Genomic DNA, 26575 nt, shown 5'->3' with positions numbered 1-26575 from the left:
ATATTTGCACAGAGGGGATGAAGAGCCTTCTGCACCACCCGCCCCATCTGAAAAGAAAAAGAAAAGCTAGTAAAGATGAAGGACTATACCCATTAAAGGAACTTAAAGCAGCCACGGTATATAGCAACCCGTCATATGAGTCACCTATGCAAAGTAGTGACGAAAGCCCTGAGACGGACAGAGAAAGGGATATTAACTCCAAAGTCCCAAAGGACAAGAAGAGACACAAGAAAGAAAAAGGAGATCAAGCACAAGCAAGTACGTCTCAAGGTATGGAAAGAGAGGTAAAGAGATGGAAAGGAGATGAGGATAGGACTGATGAGATGGCATTCGCACAGAACGAATGGATGGGACGTCCGATTTTATTGAAACTCGATGGTAAAGGCATTGAGGATATGAGACAAAGGGGAGAACAAGATGAATTGGAAAGGAAAAAGAAGGAAAAGGAAAAACGATTGAGAGACGAAGGGCTAAGAAAAAAGATAGGCAGAAACGAGAGCAATTATATCGTGAGGAGCAGGTCAGAAAACAGGAAAGGGCAGGGGAATAAAGAAAACATGATCATAAGCAGATGTCGGAATAGAAAGTATAATGTGCCTCGTATTGAAAAAATATATATTTAATATTGGCCTACGCCAAGCTGCCAGAAAGTCGCTTGCGAGAGAAATCTGTGTTGCAAGGTCCTGAGCTTTAATCTATGTAGACCGCCATTTTAGGTCAAACCGCCATTCTAGGATTCGTTGTGGAAAAGTCACCCTGTGAGCTAAAATGGTGGACGATGTCATTGCAAAATACAACATGGCCATCTTGACCTCTGTACATAGCTAATGTGTAATCTGCCTGCAGGCCACTTGTTGAGGTCATGAACTGAGACCTCGTCCTTCGTTGACCTATGTGTAAAGGGATCACTCGTGTGATGAAACTAATCCACGAGCATATATTGAGATAATGTGTTTACATACTGAACGAAGAACATCTGTCTTACTACATTGTATTTATGTTTAAGAAGGCCTGCATGCGAAACTTTAGAATACAAAGTTAATGCATACGATTGTTAACTAACTAAATATTTCTTGTATAGCGCAGCTCTCACCCAAAGGTCTCAGGGCGCTCACATGGAAAAAACATAACGCAAAACAAGACATAGATGCAGGTGGGGTTCAGAAGTCATTCTTAGTCAAATGACAGGCAGAGTCATAAGGAGAAGCAGATTTTATTTTTTTAAGGATCATATGTCAGTATCCTTTATTAACCTTCAAACAAGAACATCTTCAGCCGTTTCCTGAACTGTTGCAGCGTTGCACACTGTTTCAGATTGTTGTTACATGTATTAAAGACAAACCAGTTATATGCGGTTTTTGAGACTCGGCACAAACCCTAGAATTGGTGATGTATAAAGTAGAATATTAACCCGAAGTGGGGCTGGACATAGTGCCCACAAAATGTATAAAAAGCGAATGCATTCTAATGTACAGTGTCTCTCACTGAATACACTGAACCACGCTGGAGTTCGTTGTGTTGTACTGAGGGCCGATAGCTATCTGACTTTGCACTGTTTTTGTAATTGAACTCAGTATAGAATAAAGTACTTTGTATGTTCCTTTGTAACCCGTGTTCGGTGTATTTCCTTTTGGGGTACGCAGCCTCGATATTTTATTTCTGTTTTCACAGTTGGCGCCTGAATAGGGACCCTCAAGATTGATGCCGGATTGTTGAAGGTTGACACATGGTATTGGACCGGGATCGGACGGTGTGACAAAAAAAAGGGGCCCCTGGATGAGACGCGACACATCAGCAGCGCTGCACGACCCGATCCCTGAACGATTAGCCTGTGGTCTGAGACGGCATCTTAACGAGGGTCCAAGTATCGAGGCGGGCAGATTTGGCGAAATCACCCTACACGAGGTAAGATTAGTTAGGTAAGATTCTTAGAAGTAACGATCGGTCCTCCTTAGGTTTGGTCAGGTCAGTCGTGACTCGATTCTTAATTCAACCCTGACAATTTGAATTTTGGCGCATTGTATCTGCAGACACAATTATTGACCAGGTAACACCAAGAATTTGAGATATGCCTGGGAAATTGTCTACCTGCTTTAGGGCATTATTCCGCAGTGATAGACAATCATTGGAATTTAGCCATCCGGCACCACAGGAGGGGTCGCCGGCATGTACTATGTACTATAAGCATGGCATTGGAAGTATAGTATTTAATGATATTTGGCAAAGACAAACCAGACATGCCTCCAAACTTCAGTGGCCAATCAATGGTAGTTTTGAGATCCCTCGCATTGAATATTTGGAGTCAGTCTTGTTAAAAAAAAAAGGCTAGACCTGCAGCATTTGATGTTTTGCAGAATTGGAAAAAAGACGCGTTACAATAGTTTAAGAGTAGAGAGAAACATGCGCGCCGTCATAAAACGAATGGCGAAAAAGCGTTGTTATATGACCAGGATAAACAGTCTGAGTCGGCTAAAAATATGGAAAGGGCTTTCTCACTTGGTATTCAGAAAATCTATCCTTCCAAAGATCTTCATGTTTCAGATGAGTTTATTGATAAAATATTAAATGAACGAAGGCCTGGTGCCTCTGTGCCACCTCCTTATGTTCCTCTTCCCGCTGCTGTACCTCTTCCTGCTGTTATTCCTGCTCTTCCTACTCTACCTGTTGTTCCTACTCCTCTGGTTTTTGTCCCTCCACCTGCTCCTCTGCCTCTTTTTATCACACCAGTTACAGTACCTCCATCAAATTTGCCTGCTCCCTCTCTTCCAAGTGGTCCTAAGCTGCTTGTAATTGATCGTGGTGCAGGGTCTGTCAAGGGTTTTGACCCATGTTGAATCAATAGACTGGGTGGATGTGGGGATGAGCTATCGCCGCCCACATTCACGCCAGAATCCAGGAGAACTGCGCAGTTGGCACAAGACCACTCCAAAGATACAACCTTCTTGTGGGGGGTTCCACATCACCACTCTACTGTAAGGATGCCATCAAAACAATGTTAAGCAAGGGTCCTATACTATCAAGCAAATTACCACTCTATTGAAATGCAGTAATTCAAGACAAATCCCAAAAATGGATGCAATACCGGTACTCACCACTATCAGAAAGCCGGCGTTTTAAAACCACCAGACTGTTGTGTAAAACTGAACAGAGGAGCCCAAACCAGGCCAAGGAAAGACTTGCTGAGAGGTGGACACAATGTAAAACTATATTCTGAAATGACTTGAAGGAAGTAATTATATAATGGATATGTAAAAATTGTAAGTTTGATTAAAACTGGGAACTAAAGTGACATTTAGCTGAATTCTGCCTGATAACTACCCCCGACAGGAGAAACCTGCTCAGCCACTCTTCCCAGGCCTAGCTACATCCTGCTGCCCCCACCAAAAGGAGATGACACCTCTCTGATTAGATTAGGGGAGGGGCACCTGCAGGAGGTTGCACAAAGCCCTGTCCTGGGCTCAGCAAATGTTATATTGGGGGGTTGTAAAATGGCTTCCTCTTGGGGGAAACTGGGAGGGGCAGTGCCTCTGCTAGCAAGCTGAGCTTGGGGGAAGTGGATAAACCAGTTATTCACCATGTGATGTGGGAAGCCACACCCCTTTTTGACCAGGGTATAATTTTAAAAAGATAGATAACTCATAGAGCGGACTGGTCAAAACTATATAAATGATATCATTATCCTTGGGATTTTTCCGTGCACATTTTAAGAGGTGTTAGGACCCTGTGGTGTATTCTGGGGGGCTGCTAGCGGAAAATAGGGTCTTACTCCAAATGTCTGCATGTTAAAAATCTGACACTTCATCAAGTAATGTCCATACTCCTTGCGCACATTTGTGTAATTTTTGGTAAATGTCCGATATTGGTAAACCGACCGAAAAGCGCAAAATGTTGTCATTTTTGAATGCAAGCCCCCAGGAAGATCAGAGGCAGACAAGCATGGACCATAAGGAATATATAATGTGTACATGTAATTTCAACAAATTGTGTATCTGGGAAATATGTATTGGGATCAGAAATAGATTTGTGTGCACATTGACAAGGGGAGTGTATTTCTGTAAGCCATAAAGATGACACCCAACCCAGCTCCCCAATCAAGGGAGAGGGGAGAACTGGGCCAATGACAAGTAGAGAGGGGCAGGCTCAGTTATGCCGTGCACACACCACCTTCCAAAACACATAAAAAGAGACTGCTGGGACAGGTAGAGACATTCATTTTCCATTTCTGCGGAGCATTTTGACGGCCGACATCCCATCCAGACAGAGACCAGAACCAGGGACCCATAGACTACAGAACTTTGAACATAGAAGGCCCACTGCAAGCAAAAGTATTCTCAGCAGGCCTTCAGAATCCAGCAAACCTAACCAAACTATTCAACAGCCGGGCGAGCTGTTTGAATTCTTTGCCAAGAACTTTTGCCGGAACCGCAGACCAGACCCAGACCCCTGTGAGCAGAACCAGAGATCCGGATCGCTGTGAGCAGAACCGGTGCCTGATTGACCTGCGGAGCAGAGAGAACCGCGGCTGGACGTGTTGACCAGATCCGTGATGAGGCCCATTCATTTCAAAATAAGGAGTGAGTATCCGCCAGAACTGTGTAGAACCCAATCTCTTAGTTAAAATAATCTAATCCAAATTATTTTAACCTAATTAGAACAGCCTCCTAGAAATCGTGTCATCTGTCATTTTTAAAGCTGCACAACTGTCACCTGTCAATTCTGCAGCTGCAAGCTGTCACCTGTCATTTTGAGTTTATTTTAAATCCGAAAAACTACCTTCACAAAATCGTCCGTATCTCTGGAACCGTTTGTCCTAGGAACGAGATTTCCTCTGAAAGCTTCGAATATAAGCTTTCCAACAAGCCTAGAACCGACTTCCTACTCCTTATAGTTTTACCGCAATCGCGATTTACGCACTCGCAAAATTTACCGCGATTTGTGATTTGGCCTGATTTCGTCATCTGTAAAAAGATAGCCGCTTTTGCCTGAACAGCTAAAATTCGTTTGCAACCTAATAACCATCCCTGAACCATTGTTAGGGCTGACCTGAACTGATTTAAAGTGTCTACCACTCACCCTGAACCTCCTATAGGGAATAAAAAGCAATTTTAGCATTTTTCACTTCCTTGCCACCACATTACAAAGCACTCTTGCCCGTGTTTTAAAAAGCATACCTGTTGTCTAAGCTTGCTGTGGGGGGAACTGAATTCCGTATTGTATTTGATTGTATTCGTGAAGACTGTGTGTGTTACTTCCATCTCCTTGCATTGCATATAGGGGAGGGTGAATTGCCACCAGGGGAAAAGTGAATATATTATCTCTTGTGAAACCATATCAGTTTATTTTCTGTACTGCATTTATTCCACCTTGCATTTCCTTGAAACCATAAAGCATTTCAGCTACCTCATCCTCTATACTACTTCTGAGTAACCAAATCAGTTTACCAGAACATTATCCATTGTTGATCACTGTCATATTTTAAGTGTGATATCCAATATTAATTTATTATAAAAGTGTGATAGATATATATTGTTATATTTCTCAAATAAACCTTTTAAATTTGCAAAACAGACCTACTTCTTGGCTCAGTGGGGTAAGGGGAATTCTAAGAGAGGGGTGTTATATAAGGGTTGTCATCCAGAGTACATGAACTGGACCTAAAAATATATCAATAAGGGTTTCCCTCAGCATCCCAGACTAGGCATTGACTTAGCTGTAGTGTTGAAGTGAAGCCGCTTAACAAAGTGGGGGCTCGTAGCCGGAGATTCTGGGTTAGATCTATCACTTGTGCAGATTAATACAGTGTGCTAACTGACAGGAGACATACATCCGGTCGGATCACCATGCTGTGTTACGCTGTAAAGCACTCCTCAAAGGAACGCTCTAAGGAAACGGTCTGTTTTGCAAAAATAAAATACAAACTTCTGTAAGTCAGGAAGGAACTCAAATTCCAGAATGACGACACTGGTAGACATCAAAATAGCCAGAGAGCACTTCTTACATAAGCTATTTGTGAGAGGTGAGTGGACTCATCAGGACTAAATGGTCTGGTTGCAGGCAATCACGCAACAGGTCACAGAAACAGGGTCAGATACATGGAGAGATCAGGGTCCCCTACATGTGGCCCTCAGTGAACTATATATGGCCCCTAAAGCCAAAGATGAACATAATAAGATTGCCAGGATAGCGGCATATTTGTACCTATATATGGGAGCCATGGAGGACAAATGTGCTGAAGGCCAAGATCTGGCAAATAGGCAACAGATGGCGTTAGAGAAGGCCCAATCTGATCTGGACTCTTCTGAGCAGAGGCTGCTCAGGAGCCAGGAGTCAGAAAAGGACAGCAGACAGTACATCACTAAAATAAAGGAGGATATGGATGTGCTGCAACAGGAAAAGGCTGATCAGGATACCAGATTTCTGGCCTTGCAGAACGAGTACCAAGAAGGTTTGGACTCCATCCTGCAGAGCCAGAAAAAGCTGGAGCAACAGTTAGACTTCAATAGGGCATGTGCTGAGCAGGTAGTCACCCTGCAAAGCCACCTAGATAGGGAGAAGGCAGAGAGCAATAAACTGATTTTGAAAGACCTGGATACCCAGGCAGAGTTTGACCAGGAGCGCCAGAAAGCTGGTGCCTTCCAAAGGCAAAGGGACGACCTGGCGGCACAGATGCAGGCTCTTAGTCAGGAAAGGGATACCTTAGGCCAGGAAGTCTGCCACTTAAAAAGGAAAATGGAAGAAAATCACCTGGCCCTCCAGGGACTGGGTGACCTCCAAAAAGAACACCAGAACTTGTTAGAGCACACCAGGAGGGTGGAGGATGCTCTGGCAAGAAAGGAGCAGGCCAATACGGACACAGCTCAGGAGGTAACCCTCCTGCAGCAAAGACTGGCCCTGTACTCCAGGACCAATCAGGAGGCACAGAGAGAGAATGAGGCTCTCTGCCAGCACAATGATAGGCTCCAGCAACAGGTAGCGATGCAGGAGAGACTGATAGAGTCTAGTAAGGCCTTAAATGAGGAACTGAAAGCGCCGGCTCTTGCATTGCAACAGGGAGCAGGGGCGGATAGAGATGAGGTTCGCTGGGAAAGAGAAACTCCTGAGCATAACCTCAGGAGCCCTAGTACCAGAGGCCTTCATCTCTCCCAGTCCCTGGACTCTGCCACCCCCATGTCCCCTCGCGCACATGTGCCCAGGGCCACGGGGATGGCAGATTACTATCCAGCTAGAAGTATGGGGCTCAAAGGCCAGTACCTCCCAGGAATGGATGGGCGGGCATCCGCGTATGGGCACCCAAGCACAGTGCAATTTAGTGGGGAACCCCAGGAGAGTAGGCCCATTAAGGGCATCCTGAAAACCTCTGCCCAGTTAGGTCAGTGGGGGGGTACCCATCAAATCCTGGCAGCAAGGAGGGATCTGAAGACTCCTCTGAGCATTACAGGACACAGGAGACCAGGTCCCCACATTCTACCACCCATTCCCAGGCTCGCAGAATCTGGGAAAACCTGGAAGATCAGACAGGCACCTCTGGGAGCAGTGCTTCTGAGTCAGAGGAAGAATGGACCAGGGTTACCCAATCCAAAAAGGCCAATAAGGCAAAAAGGGCCTTGCTTAAGGACCCATTGAAACAAATAAAGGCAATAAGGAGTGTTATCACGCCTTATCATAAGAACGCCAAGTATTCAGTTTGGGAACACTTGGAGCTCTATGAGCAAATGATGGAGACTTTCCATTTGAAGGACAGCAGTAGCTGCATCCAGTACGTGAAATGGACCTTCTCACCAGAATACTCCAGTTTCTTTGCAGGGCTGGAGGATCAAAACCATTCAAGGTGGTCCACATACAGGGCGGCCATCTTGAATCATTTGTCTGTGCACAGAAATCCCCAAGAGGCTCGTAAGGCAGCCTACAATTTGCAATGTGGGGAGGATCAGGCCCCACAAGAGTTTGTGCAAGAATTAAAGCGTGCTTTTGCGCAGACCACCAGAAGGGTGCGCACGGATAGCAGAGAATTTATCAATACGTTTTTCCATGCCTTACCGAAATACATAATGACCCAGCTCGTGAGAGATTTTCATGAGAAAAGATCTTTAGACTGGGTCATTGAACAGGCTACCCGGATCTATGAGGTGCAGAAGCCCATCGAAAATAAAAATAATGCGCAGAAAAACCCCAAAACCAACAGCACCCCTGCTGCTGCCAAGGTGGCAGAGGTAAAGGTTGCCCCGTTTTAGATTTGGAGATGGGGGGGCCTAAAAACCTGCCTGCACCAAATAATTCTAGGCCCAGAAGGCCCTCGGGCCAGTCACAGGCAGGGAGTCGAGGAGGTAGTCCCACAAATGGGGTCTCCCGCTCCCCTGACTATGTAAGTCCCCGCTACAAGGGAAACCGACCAATCCTGCGTTATGTGTGGACTCCTCCAGCCCAAGGGGGGGGATCCAGCCAAGCACCTGACCCGGGGAACTTCGCTCCTAACTTCCACCAGGAGGGCAGAAATTCACCAAATCCTGGGCAGAACTTTTTCCCCAGGTATCCACCCAATTTCCAGCCCCAAACTCATCCATCCTTCTTTCCCCAATTCCCTGAGCCCAGACCACCTAATACGGGAGAGGGGAGGCCAAAGGTGGAGGGGTACCCAAATCTTCCCAATCCGGGGTATTACCAGAGAAGGGATAGCTACCCTTCCCGGGATCAGCCCAGGGGAGAAAATAGAGCCCCGTATCAGCCTGAGCGGGTTTCACAACTTGAGCGCCAGGTCCAAAATTTGGCACGAGATCTGGGTCACATACTGAGGGCTCAACAGAACCCTCAGATGAGCATGCCACCGCAGAATGCCCCAAACTCTGGACCTGGTGCTCCAGAACAATGACGGGGGCAGCACCCCGATAACCCACCGGTTCCCAGGGAGGAGGCACAAGGGGAAGGGGGTGTAAAGCCTTGGAGGAAGCTTCCTTCCTCACTTGTAAACAGCCCCTGGAAACCCAGGAACCGGAAACAAAATCTCCTGCCCCTGAAAGTCTGCCTCCAAAGGAGCAGAGGGGGGGTAGGAGAAACAAAGTACCCAAACAGGCCCAGTTTGTGGAGGAGGTACAGACCATTCAATTTGAGGGAGAGGAATCCTCAGAGGATCCTGGGAAAAGGATCTTCTCCTCTAGAGATGGGGGAACTCCTCCCAAAGACAAATGGGTCCCAAGGGATTCAAATCCAGACTGGGGAGATATGGAGACTGAGCTACCGCCGCCCATCATCTCATCCCAGAACCCACAATGCCAAAATCCCCTGGTTCAAATCCATCCTGGTGACTGCCTCCGAAAGGGGGGGGGGGTGGCCCAGAACTGGAACCAGGGGAACCCACAATGGCTCTGATCTCCAGTTGCCAACTTTTTCTTTCAGATTCCCAAGACTCTCCACAGATCTCTGCCCAAATCTCTTCTCTCGCCATGTCCAAAACCAGAAAGTTAGCCCACCAGTTGTCCAAAAATGTGCATTATATGTGCCCCCTTGAGGAGAAGGAGGGAAGATATTATGCCCCGGTACAAGTACAGGGGCACGGTACAATTTTGGCGCTGGTGGACACTGGATCACAAGCTACCCTTCTGTCCAGAAGGGCCTTTGATGAACTGAATGCAGGAAGGGGGGAGAATTACCGTATTCCTCTCACCTCTCTTCCTGGACAACTGCAGAACTTTGACGGGAAGGAAATTCCCGTTGAAGGGACTGCAGACTTGGACATTAAAATTGGGCGACACAAGGTGAAACACCCGGTCATAGTAGTGACTCCAGAGGGCACCCCTTGTTTACTAGGGAACAACCTCCTGAGAAGGTTGTCACCCCTAATAGATTGTGTAAACAAGGTCCTCTGGACCCAGACTAGCCGACCAATAAAATTAAAACAGAGTGTCAACCATGTTAGTTTAAACGGCACGTGCCACATGGTTGAACAAAAATCTGACCAAGTAGAATTTCACTTCCAGAACAACCAAATTCCAGATGTGACAGTAATAGCAGTAGGACAACAGACTGGTGGTGGGGGGTCCTCTCTATTTCTGAAAATCAACCTTCCTTCCAGTTTGAGGTGGTATTCCACACTGGAAGGAAACACTCTGAAATTCTTTACCAATCCACAATCAGACACCCCCACTCCTAGAGTCCAGAAAGATGTGAAATCAGCTCAGAGCCTGGCTGATATTCAGCAAATTGGAGAGCAGTTGTTCATCCCTGTTCAGTTAAATGATGGGAAGGACTCTGTTCTCGCTTGAGTGTGTGTGAACAACGGCAAGAGCTTCATTAGCGAAGCCATGTTCCGCCAACTCCCAAAAGATCCAGCCATTCCCACATTCAAACTGATAGACAAATGGGAAATGGACCTGGAAGCACCTAATTCCAAACAACTCCTGCCAAGCAGGTGTATGCTCAAAATCTCCATTGGCAACAAGAGCATAGTCCATAATTGTTGGGTCGTGCGAGACGTCACTGCCGCCTTTTACTTAGGCAGTGACATTCTCAATCGCTTTGCCATTAGTTTGGACCTAATAAACTTCAAAGGTTCGTCCTGATTAGCGGATAATCCCATGGGCTTTGATGATCCAGAAAAAGCATTTAGGTCAGCTCAATTGCTACCTTATGCAGTTGAAATTCAGATTAAAGAGGAAGTCACCATCCCAGAAAGGACCCGACAATTCTCCCTGGAAGTGAAAGTTAAAAGAGGACAAAAATTGAAAAACCCTAATGCTTACATACATCTAAATGCTTCTCTCCAACAGCAAGGGTTGGGGGTAAACCCAACTCCATTAGTCAACATAGAACATGACACCATTCCAATAGAGGTGGATAACAGTGACTTAAAGAGTATTACTCTAGCCGCAGGCACCATTATTGGAATGGCGGTTGATGACCGACATTTTTCCATTGATCTAGGAAATGAACTGTTAGGACCAATCCCCAAGGGCTGTTTTGACAGTGACAGTGATGACAACACAACACCAGACAGGATTTTCACCCGGCATGGGGGGAACTTCCTGGTGTACACTTCTTGCCCTTATGGTAAGGAAGATGTGACTTTTGACTTCAGGAGGGATGAGGTGATTTTCCAGGTCCATGAGGGCTGCCTTTCCCACCTGAAGCCTCCAGTCCAAATCAGCACTCTGACTAGGGACTTCTCCACCCAGCTGGAGGAGGCCGCTGAGATAGCCAAACCAGAAGTCTTTCCCGGCTTCAGGCAGATGGTGGAAGAGAGGGTCAACCTAGCTGATGCCTGCGTGACTCTGGAACAGAAGCAAAAGTTGAAACAAGTTTTCTTGGATTTCCAAGATCTCTTTGCGGTAGACTCATATGACTGTGGTCGCACCGACATCCACACCACAACAATTCCCACGGACCCTGGAATGACTCCAGTGTTTGTGAAGCAATATCGTTTGCCTCTCGCATCCATGGAGTCCCTTACTGAAATAATTAAGAACCTTGAGTCCCGGGGAATAATCCGTCCAGTACACAGCACCTTTAATAATCCGGTGCTGGGAATATTGAAGCCAAACAGCCAGTGGAGACTCTGCGCCGACCTTAGGGAGCTCAACAAACGGGTCCATACTTCCCGATGGCCTCTGCCCTACATTGACCAAGGGCTGGCCCAGATTTAAGGGTCACAAGTATTCACTGCAATAGACCTGACCAATGGATACTGGACCGTGCCTGTCAGTAGGGAGGACCAATACAAACTGGCTTTTACCTTTGGGGGCCAGCAGTACACCTGGACCCGGACTCCCTTCGGATACCTCAACTCTGGCAATGAATTCAACATTTTCTTACATAAGGCCATGCCCGACCTGGGTGCAAGGGGTAACCTGGGTTATGTAGATGATGTCCTTATCAAAAGTTCATCTGTGGAGGAACACATAGCGGAGATCCATTATGTTCTGACGCAGTTGAGGGCCGCCGGAGCAAAACTTTCCTTTCAGAAAGCACAGTGGTGTAGACCCGTGTTAATTTCTTGGGGCATGAGATTACTCCTCAGGGTCTCTGTCCCCAGGAAAAGAAAGTGGAAGCACTTCAGAAACTGAAAGACCCCACGACTCTGTGGGAACTAAGGAGCCTCCTTGGACTGACTAATTACAGCAGAAAGTTCATTGAAGGCTATGCAGAGATCACTAGACCCCTGATTCATCTCTTGAAGGGGGGGTCAAGTAGGAATGGGGTCCAGAACAATCCGAGGCAGTAAGACAACTCAAAAGAAGCCTCTCACAAGCGCCTTGCCTAGCTTACCTTGTCAGAAACAAGGAGTTCTTCCTGGAGACAGGGTTCTCTAATACGTGCTTGACGGCAGTATTATACCAAAAGCATGACAAGGTCAATAAAGTAATCTCCTATGCGAGCAAAGCTTTATCCTCTGTGGAGAAAAAATTCAACGATTGTGAGAAGGCACTCCTGGCAACGGTGTGGGCATTGAAGAATTACCGCCTGTTTATCCAGGGGGAACACATCATAGTGGAGACTCCACACCAGCCTCTGCAATATCTCCAGAGTGACAGAATCTGGGCCGGAAATGTGAGTAATTCCCGAATTACTTCCTGGATTCTGTCAATGCAAGGCTTTCCTGTGGAGGTCAGATATGGCCAAAACAAGAAGAGTCCCCTCGCGCAAGGTCTGGCTGACTTGCATGATTGTGCCAGAGAAAACTGTCTCGAGGACGAAAGTCTAAAAATAAAGGACAACATGGAGGCATACCTTAATTCCCCCCACAAAGTCTTTGAAGAAGACAAGTGTGAGGGAATGCCCACTGTCTATGTGGATGGATGCTCTTACCATGTTGACAACAACGGGGAGAAAGAACTGGTGGCCGGCGTAGGGAATGCATGGGTGAAGGAGTTTCCAGAACCCTCCGCTGGGTACAAAATTGGTCCCCAAAGTAGTCAGGTGGCAGAATTGATGGCTGTGCATCAGGCCATCCTAACTGCTGTGCAACATCAACTCCACGAACTGGTCATAATCACAGATTCGGATTATGTACGGAATGGGTCAGTGGAGCACCTGGTTAATTGGAAAACCAGAGGCATGTTATGTGCTAATAACAAACCCTTGAAACATGGGAAGTTAATCCAAAATATTGATGATCTGGTCACATCGAATGGGATGACCATCTACTGGAAAAAGATCAAGGGTCATTCCAAAGTAGAGGGACCAGACAAAACTGGAAATGACTTAGCTGATCAGCTGGCCAAAACCGGGGCCATCCAAGGGGATCTAATTGAAATAGAGTCCCTGTTGGGGGAAATCCAGGTCACTGCCATCACTAGGTCCCAGACCAATGCTCACAATGATCTTTCAACTGCACAATGGAGTAAGGAGACCCCTGATGCTGATTTGATTACAGCTCAGAAGGGGGATCCAATAATTGGTAAGTTTTACCAACACATTGAGGACCCTGAGAACTTTTCCCTGACGGATACCGATTACATTGGGAAAGAGGACCTAAGAGTGTTGATGAAATGTCCAAAAAGGTTCCGAATCCAAGACGGTTTGTTGGTAAGGAAATCCCAAGCTGGCCATGATCAGTGGGTGGTCCCTACCTCATTCCGAAGCCTGATGTTAAGTCACGGCCATGATGCGGCCACCGCCGGTCATAGGGGGTTTCACACAACACTGGAAATCTTAAGAGAGGTTGCATACTGGCCACACATGGGGCAGGACCTCGACCAATACTTGAAGGGGTGTCTTGTGTGTGCACAATTTCAGCCATCATCCCTCACACACCGTGCGCCTCTCCAAAAGAGGGGGATGACACTGCCATGGTCAGATTTGCAAATCGACTTTGTAGGCCCCGTGATTCGCTCGTCTAGGGGAAATAAGTACATGTTGACAGTGACATGCTTATTTACTAAATGGGTGGAATGTCTCCCAGCCCCAAACTGCAAGGCAGAAACAGCAGCTGCCCTGATGATTAACCACATCTTTTCCCGTTTTGGTCTACCTCAAAGGATTAAGTCAGACAGAAGTAGCCACTTCACCAGTGAAGTAATGACAAAGATGTGGGAGATACTGTGGGTTAAAAGGAAGCTACACATTGCTTACAGGCCAGCTTCTTCTGGAGCAGTAGAGAGATACAACCGAACCATTGTGAGCATATTAAAAAAGTTTGTGGCAGATTCTGGGCCAAGTTGGGATATCCGATTACCTCTGGTCCTAATGGCCATCAGATCTACCCCTTCATCTGCAACTAAAATGTCACCATTTGAGTTGATGACCGGACGCAAGATGGTGCTTCCCCAGCATCTGCTCTACAGGACCCAAGAGCAGACACTGATAAATGCCTCCACAACTCATGAGTATGTGGAGAATTTAAGGAAACACCTTCAGCATGCTTTTGCCTATGCTCAGCGGAATCTAGAATGATCAGCTGATAGCATGAAAACCCACTACGACCTGAAGACCACCAGGAAGGAATATACTGTGGGGGACCGGGTCTATCTATACAATTTCCAAAGGAACCAGGCCAAACAGGGAAAATGTTTGCCTACATGGAAGGGACCGTTTGAAATTATAGACAAGATCTCCCCTGTTGCATACAAGATCCGCATCCCCAAAGGCAGTTTGGCAGAAGGGGAAGACAAGTGGGTCCATATTAATCAGCTGAAGTGTTGCCATCCCAGGCACACTCTGCAACAACTGGAGGAATCCACTAGAATACCAGAGGGGGCCGCTCCAGAGTAATTCAGTTCCAACCCTAAAATATTCCACATATAGCATATAAAATTCTGTGATTCTTGAATATATATGTTCTTGTCTCCTAATTTAAAAAAAATGTATATGTTCATATCTTCTGATTTATAAAATGTATATGTCGCCCGACTATATAAATAGTGGTGGAAAAATGTCTATGAATAGGTATTGCCGCTTTTGCTTTGTCGTCCTAGGAGAAAGAAAACCTGGAGACTGACCACGGAAGGCGACCTGGGGACCGGGAGCGAAGATCTGAGGGGCCCGGGGTACCGCCCAATCCTCCCATCAGGACCAGCAAGGAGAACCAATCGATACAACTGGGTGGAGGAAAAGATGCTGAACTGTGCCATCTACACAATTGGAAGAAGATAATGCGGACATACCAGCACAGGGCTCAAAACATCCTTTGCACCCGTCTTTCCCTCGACTCGAATCAAAGCGCAGTCGGGCAGGGGGTTTTGTCAAGGGTTTTGACTCATGTTGAATCAATAGACTGGGTGGATGTGGGGATGAGCTATCGCCGCCCATATTCACGCCAGAATCCAGGAGAATTGCGCAGTTGGCACAAGACCACTCCAAAGATACAACCTTCTTGTGGGGGGTTCCACATCACCACTCTACTGTAAGGATGCCATCAAAACAATGTTAAGCAAGGGTCCTATATTATCAAGCAAAAGACCACTTTATTGAAATGCAGTAATTCAAGACAGATCCCAAAAATGGATGCAATACCGGTACTCACCACTATCAGAAAGCCGGCATTTTAAAACCACCAGACTTTTGTGTAAAACTGAACAGAGGAACCCAAACCAGGCCAAGGAAAGACTTGCTAAGAGGTGGACACAATGTAAAACTATATTCTGAAATGACTTGAAGGAAGTAATTATTTAATGTATATGTAAAAATTGTAAGTTTGATTTAAACTGGGAACTAAAGTGACATTTAGCTGAATTCTGCCTGACAACTACCCCCGACAGGAGAAACCTGCTCAGCCACTCTTCCCAGGCCTAGCTGCATCCTGCTGCCCCCACCAAAAGGAGATGACACCTCTCTGATTAGATTAGGGGAGGGGCACCTGCAGGAGGTTGAACAAAGCCCTGTCCTGGGCTCAGCAAATGTTATATTGGGGGGGTCGTAAAATGGCTTCCTCTTGGGGGAAACTGGGAGGGGCAGTGCCTCTGCTAGCAAGCTGAGCTTGGGGGAAGTGGATAAACCAGTTATTCCACCATGTGATGTGGGAAGCCACACCCCTTTTTGACCAGGGCATAATTTTAAAAAGATAGATAACTCATAGTGCGGACTGGTCAAAATTATATAAATAATATCATTATTCTTGGGATTTTTCCATGCACATTTTAAGAGGTGTTAGGACCCTGTGGTGTATTCTGGGGGGTTGCTAGCGGAAAATAGGGTCTTACTCCAAATGTCTACATGTTAAAAATCTGACACTTCATCAATTAATGTCCATACTCCTTGCGCACATTTGTGTAATTTTTGGTAAATGTCCGATATTGGTAAACCGACCAAAAAGCGCAAAATGTTGTCATTTTTGAATGCAAGCCCCCAGGAAGATCAGAGGCGGACTAGCATGGACCATAAGGAATATATAATGTGTACATGTAATTTCAACAAATTGTGTATCTGGGAAATATGTATTGGGATCAGAAATAGATTTGTGTGCACATTGACAAGGCGAGTGTCTTTCTGTAAGCCATAAAGATGACACCCAACCCAGCTCCCCAATCAAGGGAGAGGGGAGAACTGGGCCAATGACAAGTAGAGAGGGGCAGGCTCAGTTATGCCATGCACACACCCACTTCCAAAACACATAAAAAGAGACTGCTGGGACAGATAGAGGCATTCATTTTCCATTTTTGCAGAGCATTTTGACGGCCGATATCCCATCCAGACAGAGACCAGAACCAGGGACCCATAGACTACAGAACTTTGAACATAGAAGGCCCACTGCAAGCAAAAGTATTCTCAGCAGGCCTTCAGAATCCAGAAAACCTAACCAAACTATTCAACAGCCGGGCGAGCTGTTTGAATTCTTTGCCAAGAACTTTTGCGGGAACCGCAGACCAGACCCGACCGCTGTGAGCAGAACCAGAGATCCAGATCGCTGTGAGCAGAACCAGTGCCTGATTGACCCGCCGAGCAGAGAGAACCGCCACTGGACGTGTTGACCAGATCCGTGACAAGGCCCATTCATTTCAAAATTAGGAGTGAGTATCTGCCAGAACTGTGCAGAACCCAATCTCTTAGTTAAAATAATCTAATCCAAACTATTTTAACCTAATTAGAACAGCCTCCTGGAAATCGTGTCATCTGTCATTTTTAAAACTGCACAACTGTCACCTTTCAATTCTGCAGCTGCAAGCTGTCACCTGTCATTTTGAGTTTACTTTAAATCCGAAAAACTACCTTCACAAAATCGTCCGTATCTCTGGAACCTTTTGTCCTAGGAACGCAAAATTTACTGCGATTTGGCCTGATTTCGTCATCTGTAAAAAGATACCCGCTTTTGCCTGAACTGCTAAAATTCGTTTGCAACCTAATAACCATCCCTGAACCATTGTTAGGGCTGACCTGAACTGATTTAAAGTGTCTACCACTCCCCTGAAGCTCCAATAGGGAATTAAAGCAATTTTAGTATTTTTCACTTCCTTGCCACCACATTACAAAGCACTCTTGCCCGTGTTTTAAAAAGCATACCTGTTGTCTAAGCTTGCTGGGGGGGGGGGACTGAATTCCGTATTGTATTTGATTGTATTCCTGAAGACTGTGTGTGTTGCTTCCATCTCCTGGCATTGCATATAGGGGAGGGTGAATTGCCACCAGGGGAAAAGTGAACATATTATCTCTTGTGAAACCATATCAGTTTATTTTCTGTACTGCATTTATTCCACCTTGCATTTCCTTGAAACCATAAAGCATTTCAGCTACCTCATCCTCAATACTACTTCTAAGTAACCAAATCAGTTTACCAGTAGAACATTATCCATTGTTGATCACTGTCATATTTTAAGTGTGATATCCAATATTAATTTATTATAAAAGTGTGGTAGATATATATTGTTATATTTCTCAAATAAACCTTTTAAATTTGCAAAACAGACCTACTTCTTGGCTCAGTTCGGTCAGGGGGATTCTAAGAGAGGGGTGTTATATAAGGGTTGTCATCCAGAGTACATGAACTGGACCTAAAAATATATCAATAAGGGTTTCCCTCAGCATCCCAGACTAGGCATTGATTTAGCTGTAGTGTTGAAGTGAAGTCGCTTAACAGGTCAAAGGTTGCCACTCGCAGTACTGTACCACCGGAGAAGAAACGTGGGTTAATTGCATGGGCTAAGCATTGTATGGAGAAGCATTTTTTCCACACTTTTTAATACGGATAATTTTCCTGAGAAAAATGTTTTTGTTGAAGGTGTAGGGATTCAGTTATGTATAATGTGGTGAAGATTAAATAATGCGGATGTTCCGCAAGGGTTAAGGGATCTAAATACTACAGACACTGTGGAGAAGGTAAATGAGCATGTCGAGAGGTTATTTGGGTATAGAAAGGAGTTAGAAAGGATACAGAATGAGGATGATGAAGAGGAAAAAATGTATGTACAGAAACGGTTCCTTCCGTGTCGTAAACCAATATTGGAGGAAATGCATATTTGTAAGAAAGATGCGATTAGATGGACTTCAGACATATCGATAACTCCAGTTGAGGTATAAGACACATATAGTCAATATACGTTGGAAATGCAGAGGAAAGTGATACAGGTAATGGTAGAGTACCTGCAGGATGAATGTGTAAAAAGGAAGATTAGTTGCCCCACAGAGTTATTGAACATTTATAAGAGAGCTTTTTCACTTGACACTTCTTCGACTGCTTTAGCGCTCGACTTGGCTCTGTTGCTTAGTAATCGTTCGGAGTTGCCTACATCTCAGTTGCCTATGAGAGAGGTTCCTCCGACATTTGTCCCGAAGGTTGAGGTTGCGGCTGATGCTGCACAGGGTATAGTCGCTGGGAACATTCCCGCACATTATGTATCACAGTTTGTTCACGTCCCGGTTTCATGACACGGAGTGAACACCATTAGGCAATCTATTCCTGATATTGTTTTCCTGTACTCCTGCCCATAGATTTATGGAAACAAGTTAGAACTATTAACTATTAACTATGTACCCGGGTTGGGAGATGCACGCCCTGTGTCCAAGGACAATCTGAAGGTGCTACCGAGTTCTTTAATCGGTTCGAACAGGTCTTCTCAGATTTCAGTGGACAAGATTTAGGCACAGAGTCTGGGAAAAGATTATTTGTGGACAAATTTGTACGTGGATTACTGTCTGACATCCAGTCACAGATTATGTCTTCTGAGAGCGCTTGGCAGGCGAAATCACAATCAGAAGTACTGCCCATGGCTCAGTACTATGAGAACCGTGTCAATAATGAAAAAGATAGGATTGAAAAACGGGAAGGCGATTTAAAAACTAAGGTGCTATTGCAGAAAATTGTTAGGGGCCCCAGAGGGGGTAACTCTCAGGTTAGAGGTCACTATGTCCCGCAGGGGAATGTGCCCTTGGGTCCTGTGAATATTAATCAATGTGCTTATTGTCGCCGAGAGGGTCATTAGCGGGCACAATGCCCCGTCCTTCAACAGAGGTCGAATAATACATTTGGTAATGTGGGTAGGCGATCCAGAGGTCGCCCGGCTGTAGGGGGCCCTGGTAGAGGTCAGTTAACACAGGACCCTCAACAACCTTTTTCGCAGGACAATCAGACTCCGAGTGTGGACACTAGGAATATATTTGATCATCCTTCCGCTGCATATTTATCTGAAGAGCTTCCTTTTGATAGTATTCTGTTTCGTTAGGATTGCCCAAAGCAGGGTTTGGAACTTACACCTATTCCCGTCAATCAGAAAGGTCCCTACGTTGAAATGATGGTGGGAAATAGGAAACATCAGTTTTTGATAGACACTGGAGCACAGAAGTGTTCCATATATCATTTCCGGGTTCCAAACATTCCACTGTCAGGGCAAACCAATGTTTCTGTAGGGCTTTCTGGTACACCAGTTGTTTGTCCGGTTTCTATGCCGGTACCTATTTCTTTGGGTCCCTTTACGGACCAGTGTCCTTTTCTGTTGACCTCGGATTGCGGGGAGAACTTGCTGGGGTTGAATTTGTTAAAATAATTAAATGCAGTGATTTATTGTTCTTCTGATGGAGTACGCTTGACGATTTCACCACAGCAATCTTCTGCCTCGCAATTTTTGACTAGACCTTTGCCTTCAGAATTCATTGATGTAACAGAGAGCTTGTGGGCTGTCGACGACTATGATGTTGGTGTTTTACAGATTGAGCCTGTTAAGTTGAATGAAGTCCTTCAAGGATGGCAACCTTCTCCACATTGCCACTCTCAACTCTCGCTCTGCTGTCAAACATTCAAACATTCCTCTGATCTCTGTCGCCTTCTTGAGGAACTGGACATTGACATCCTCGGTCACACTGAGACATGGTTCACGGCCAGCTCTGTCACCAGCTTTGACACACTCCTACCTGACGGTTACAAGATCCTCTCCTTGCCCAGGCCCAACCGTGCTGGGGGGGTGTGGCCCTTATCTTCCCTGAGTGGATTCCTGCCACTGTCACTCCTACGCAGACCTACTCCTCCTTTGAATGCCTTGTCTGCCGACTCTCTCTCTCTCTCCTAGCCATTCCCTTACCGTGGCTACTATCTATCGGCCACCTGGTCAAATTTCCTCCTTCCTCTCCGAGTGGGCTGACCTCTCCTCCTCACTCCTGTCCTCAACCACTCAACTCCTCTTTCTTGGAGACTTCAATATCCACCTTGATGCCTCCTGTCCTCCCTCTGGACTCTTTCGCGACCTCTGTGACTCTCTCTCACTCTCTATTCTCCCGTCTGGGCCGACCCATTCTGCAGGGCACACTCTTGATTCTCTGATCTCTCCTGACCTTCCCCTCTCTGTCCCTCTCTCCACTCCTCTCTCCTGGAGTGATCACTTTCTCCTATCCTCCCACCTCAACTTCCCTACCCCACAGGCAAAGCCACCTTCATCACTGCCACCCTCCTTCGCGGTCATCCGACCCATGAAGTGTGTGTCAGTTGAGGCTTTCTCTACCACCTTCTCACCCCTCTCCCCCTTCGGCTGCCTCCCACCCTGACACAGCCCTCTCCACACTCCACTCTGCTATATCTGATACCCTTGATATCCTTGCCCCTGTCATGAGAATCCACCTGAAGCCCAAAGCCAAATGTAACTCCTGGTATGACTCGGATCTCGTCACCCTTAAACGCAAGTGCAGGGTGGCAGAGAGGAAATGGCGTGCTTCATGTTCATCCTCTGACAAACTGGCCTGCCGCCTGCTCCAAAGGCAATACCGGCTCTCAGTTCTCACTAAGAAGAGAGCCCTTATCCAAGCCTGCATCTATGAGGCATCTAACAATTCGGCCGAACTCTTTAAAATCTGCAAGGAGCTGGCCAACCCTGCTGCAGTCTCCACCTCTCCTGTCCCCTTCCAGGCCCTCTGCACAGCACTGGCCTCTCACTTCATTTCAAAAACTCAGGACATCCTGTCCTCACTCCCCTCCTATCACCCACCCCATTCCCTGCTCTCCCTCTGGCCCTTCTGCAGCCACCCCTCCTCCCTCTTTCTCTGCCTTTCCCCTTTTTTCTGCTGACGAGGATTTGAGACAAGTCCGATCTATGAAAGTCTCGTCAAAACAGGTCCACCCCTGTTCCTCCAAAACTATCAAGGACCACATCGACTCCCTGGCTCCTGCCCTGGCTGACTTCTGCAATCACTCCTTCGCCTCTGGAGTCTTCCCACCCCCCCTCAAGCACTCCCTTGTGCACCCCCTTCTTAAGAAACCCTCTTCCAACCCCTCCTGCCCAGCTAACTATCGCCCAATCTCTATCACTCCCTTCCTGGGCAAGCTCCTGGAGAAACTGGCCATCTCCCAGCTTAATCTCCATGCTGAATCTGTTGGTAGTCTTCATGACCATCAGTCTGGCTTCAGAGCTGCCAGAAGCACGGAAACTGCTCTCCTGAACAACCATGAGGACCTGCTCTCCAAACTTGACTCTAACACCCCTTGTGTTCTCATTTTGCTCGACCTCTCTTCTGCCTTTGACACTGTCAACCACACTATCCTGCTCAACCGTCTCCGTGATAACCTGAGTATCACTGGTCAGGCTCCGGCGTGGCTGACCTCCTTCTCTCCAATTGACCCACCCAGGTCCAACTGGGTTCCTTCCTCTCTGACATCTTTTTCTCTACCTGTGGTGTCCCCCAGGGATCTAACCTCTCCCCCTGGCTGTTCAACCAGTATCTGGCACTTCTTGCTCACCGCATCGCCGCTCTCTGTCCCAACTTTCAGTGCTATGCGGATGATACCCAGCTCATTTTCAGGCGACCCTCGGCCTCCTCTTCCCCTTCCCTCATCTCTGACTGTCTTTCTGCTATCCAGGAATGGTGTGCCACCAACGACCTCTGACTTAATGTCAGTAAGAATGAGATTCTACTTATCGGCACACCCACTCCCTCCTTCACTGCAGCTCTCTGGCCAGCCTCCCTTGGCCCTCTACCTGCTCCTACCTGCAAGGCAAAAAACCTCGGGGTCACCTTCGACTCCACACTCTCTTTCTCTCCTCATATATCTGACGTCTCTAAGAAGTCACACTACCAGCTACACCTCCTCAGAGGTATCCTTCCTTTCCTCTCCTTCCCCCAGAAGCTCACTGTCTCCAGAGCCCTGGTTCTCTCGAAGCTGGACTGCTGTAACAGCCTCTATCTAAATCTTCCTGCCTCTACTCTCCGCCCTTTGCAACTCATCCAGAACAGGACTGCGAGACTTGTCCTTGGCCTCAAGCCCAGGGACCGTATCTCTCCAGGACTGAAATCACTACACTGGCTCCCAGTGGCTGTGAGGATTAAGTTTAAAACCCTCTGCATTGTCCACAAGGCCTTCTGGGGCCTTGGGCCAAAATACCTTCAACTCTCTCTTCCTAAATATCTTCCTTCTCGAGCTGTTCGCTCATCCACCTCCAACTACCTCAGGGCCAGCCGCTTCTCCAAGCAACGAGTTGGGGGTAGATCTCCCTACGCGGCAGGGGCCTCCCTCTGGAACAGCCTTCCTGCCTCGCTGAAACTTGAGGAGAACCATCTCCGGTTCCGGAAGCACCTCAAAACCTTCCTCTTTGCCTCCGCTTTCTCTCCCTCTCTCCCCTGCTAAAACCACTGAACCTGCAATGAATCTGCAACTGGGCCACTCACCGATCTCGGTCCTTGGCCCAGCCACTCTTCCCTACACAGCCTACCTACACTACGGGACTGTCTCTGTATCCTACAGCCCCTTCTCCCGGCACTTACCTTGCACTTGCCACCAGCTGGCCCTATTATTTATTGTGTATTCTACTAACTATGTACTGCACTTTCCTTGCACTTGCCACCAAATGGCCCTATTATTTATCTTGTATTCTACTAACCATGTACTGCACTTTCCCCTCTCCCCTTCCCCTTGCACTTTTCCCAGTCCCCTCTACCCTTGCACTTGCGCGATCTGAATGACACCTGGCCTAGTAGGATCGTTGTCTGTCTCCCTTTGTTTTCCCCCCCTGCCTCGTCGCGCCTTGAAACACTTGTGTATAGGCATGTTACAAACACCATATCATATCATATCATATCATATCATATCATAGTTTTGAAACATGGAATTGAGTTGCCACGCATTCCCCAGTATAAGATTTCGGTTGAGGGCGAGCAAGCTTTGAAATGTATTGTTTCCGATTTTGTGCATCGCGGTTTGATTGAAGAAATTTCAGGAAGTTTTTGTAATAGTCCGATTTTACCCATGTACAAGAAAGGTGATAATGTAATCCCATTCCGTTTTATAATTGATTTACGTGCCATTAATAAAGTTGTGGCACCGCAATTTCCAATTGTGCCTGACGTGACGACAATCCTAACCATGATTCCAGATACAGCTACATACTTTAGTGTTGTGGACTTAAAGAATGCGTTCTTTAGTATTCCTATACACAAGGATAGTAGATATTTGTTCGCGTTCACTTTAGGGGACGCTCGTTTACATTTACTCGTGTACCTCAACGGTACACAGAGAGTCCTAGTATTTATAGTAGGGCTTTGAAAGAACAACTTGATACCCTTGAATTGCCCTCTACCTGTACTTTGCTTCAGTACGTTGACGATTTGCTTCTGGCTGCTGACTCTGTGAGTGCCTGTAAGGAGGACACTGTGCTATTACTTATTCATCTAGCTAAGCATGGTCACAAAGCTTCACTTAAAAAATGTCAATATTGTTGTCAGGAGGTCGCCTATTTAGGCTACCTCCTGTCAAAGGAGGGAAGAAGATTGACACCTGAAAGAATAAAACACATATCTGGCATGTCTGTCCCAAATACGCAGAAGGAAGTGAGGGCCTTGATAGGTATGGCTTCTTACTGTAGGTTGTGGATCCCAAATTTTTCACTAGTGATATAACTGATGCTGGCCTTGATGAAGAAGGGCATTTCTTCGCTGTTGCCATGGACCTCGGAACACCAGCAATCGTTTGACTTGCTTAAGACTGCATTATGCTCTGCACCTGTTTTGGGCACACCAAACTATGAAAAGGCCTTTGTATTGTTTGTGCATGAATGTGATGGATGTGCTTTGGCGGTATTAATGCAGGAGCATGGAGGGAAGAATAGGCCGTGCAGTTACTATTCCTCCGCCCTTTATCCTGTAGCATGCAATTTGCCAAGATGTTTGTGTGCTGTCGCTGCTGCTGCCGCATCTGTAAAACAGAGTGAGGGAATGGTCCTAGGCCATTATCTGACCCTGATGGTGCCTCACTCTGTAGATGTTCTATTGAACCGAACTCAAACGCAGCACCTCACTTCCGCACGTTTGACGAGATATGAATTGATCTTGTTTGCCCCTCACATTCAAATGAAGAGGTGTTGTGTCCTTAATCCGGCTGAACTCCTACCTTTTCCGCAAGATACTACTTACGGCGATGAAGAATCACATGATTGTTTGTATACGACCGAACAAGAAACAAAGGGCAGGATTGATTTGAAAGATACCCCTTTAGATAATCCGCAAGGAGAGCTGTTTTGTGATGGCTCCTGCTTTAAACTTCCGGATGGTACATCCACAGCCACTTATGCAATCACTACGATGAGCTTGGTTGTGGAAACTAAGAGAATTACGCATAATTCTGCGCAGGCCGCAGAGATTATAGCATTAACCCGAGCTTGTGAACTTTCCGAAGGGCTTGTAGTAAATATATATACTGATAGTCAGTATGCCTTTGGGGTGGTTCACAACTTTGGGAGACTTTGGTCAGCAAGAGGGTTCCTTACCTCGCATGGCACCAAGATTCAACATGGCTCCCTAATAGTGCAACTACTCTCAGCGCTTGTGCTCCCTACTCAGTTAGCAGTTGTAAAATGTGCAACACATCGAAAGATTGTAGATAATATTGGAAAAGGGAATGCTTTTGCTAATCAAATAGCTCGACAAACTGCCACGGATCTCTTTACGGAGATATATGTTTCAAGGGAGACTGAAAATGCCTATGTAATGGATGAGGGCGTTGGGTCTGTATGGGATATCCAAGCCGATGCCACATTAGAAGAATCCAAGAGGTGGGCTGAGAACTTGGGAAAACTTGATGATGATGGGTGTTGGGTGGACACGGTTGATGGAAAATGGCTACTTCATGATGCTTATGTGATGATGATGGTTGTAATGGCACACTGTCATACGCATGTGTGTGCCCAGCAGATGAAGAAAATGTTAGAAAAAGTTTGGGTAAATGACAACATTTCAAAAATTGCTCAGCATTACGTCCAGAACTGTATGATTTGCCTACAACATAATGTGGGAAAGGGGACAGCAACCCCAAGGGGAAGTTTTGGGCCACCCTCTGTCCCATTTCAGTAATTCACTTTGATTTTATTGAAATGGAACGATGCAACAATCTAAAATATGTCCTTGTGGTCATTTGTGCCTTTAGTAAGTGGGTTGAGGCTTTCCCTGTTAAAGATGCTACAGCCATGACCACTGCGAAAACCATGTTAAAGGAGTACTTTCCCCGGTTCGGTTTGCAGAGAGTTATCTGGTCGGACAATGGTCCACATTTTGTCGCCACTGTAATCCTACAGATATGTACAGCGTTACGAATTCACAAATGGTTCCTTTCGGCCAGACATCCTCAGAGCGCCAGACTAGTAGAAAGACACAACGGTACCATCAAGAACAAGCTTGCTAAGACGTGTGCCAGCACCAAATTAAAATGGCCGGAAGCCTTACCGATCGTGTTACTAGCCATGCGTACAACCCCTCAAACTAAGACTGGGCTCTCTCTATTTGAGGTGGTAATGGGGAGACCTGCCAATATCTGGAATCTTCCAAAATGTCGAAATTTGAAGAATGTTGAAAATGTACTACATTCAGATTATTGTAGCCAATTGACTAAAAACCTGTATTTGATTTACCACCAGGTACGAGAGGCCTTACCTGTGCGATACGAGGGTCCGGCCATGGCATACGACTGGGGAGCTGGGTGCTCGTCAAATCATTTGAGCGCACCTCCTGCCTCGCGCCTCGCTGGCGTGGGCCATTCCAGGTCCTGTTGGTCACCAAGACAGCGGTGCGGGTAGCTTGGCGAAAGAACTGGATCCACGCGTCACACATCAGGAAACTTCCTCACCCTGCGCCACACGCTACAGAAGAAGCAGAACCCCTCGCTGATACTGCAATTGATGATCCCAAAGCAGTAAGCAGCACTGAGAGTGTGTCACAGAATATTTCTAAGCCCAGGAGGCTTGGGGAAGCT

Source organism: Ambystoma mexicanum, chromosome 5p (assembly GCF_040938575.1).
Source record: "Ambystoma mexicanum isolate Mex_15411 chromosome 5p, UKY_AmexF1_1, whole genome shotgun sequence".
Classification (NCBI taxonomy): Eukaryota; Metazoa; Chordata; class Amphibia; order Caudata; family Ambystomatidae; genus Ambystoma; species Ambystoma mexicanum.
The sequence above is the reverse complement of the archived record's forward strand: the minus strand, read 5'-3'. Positions refer to the sequence as shown.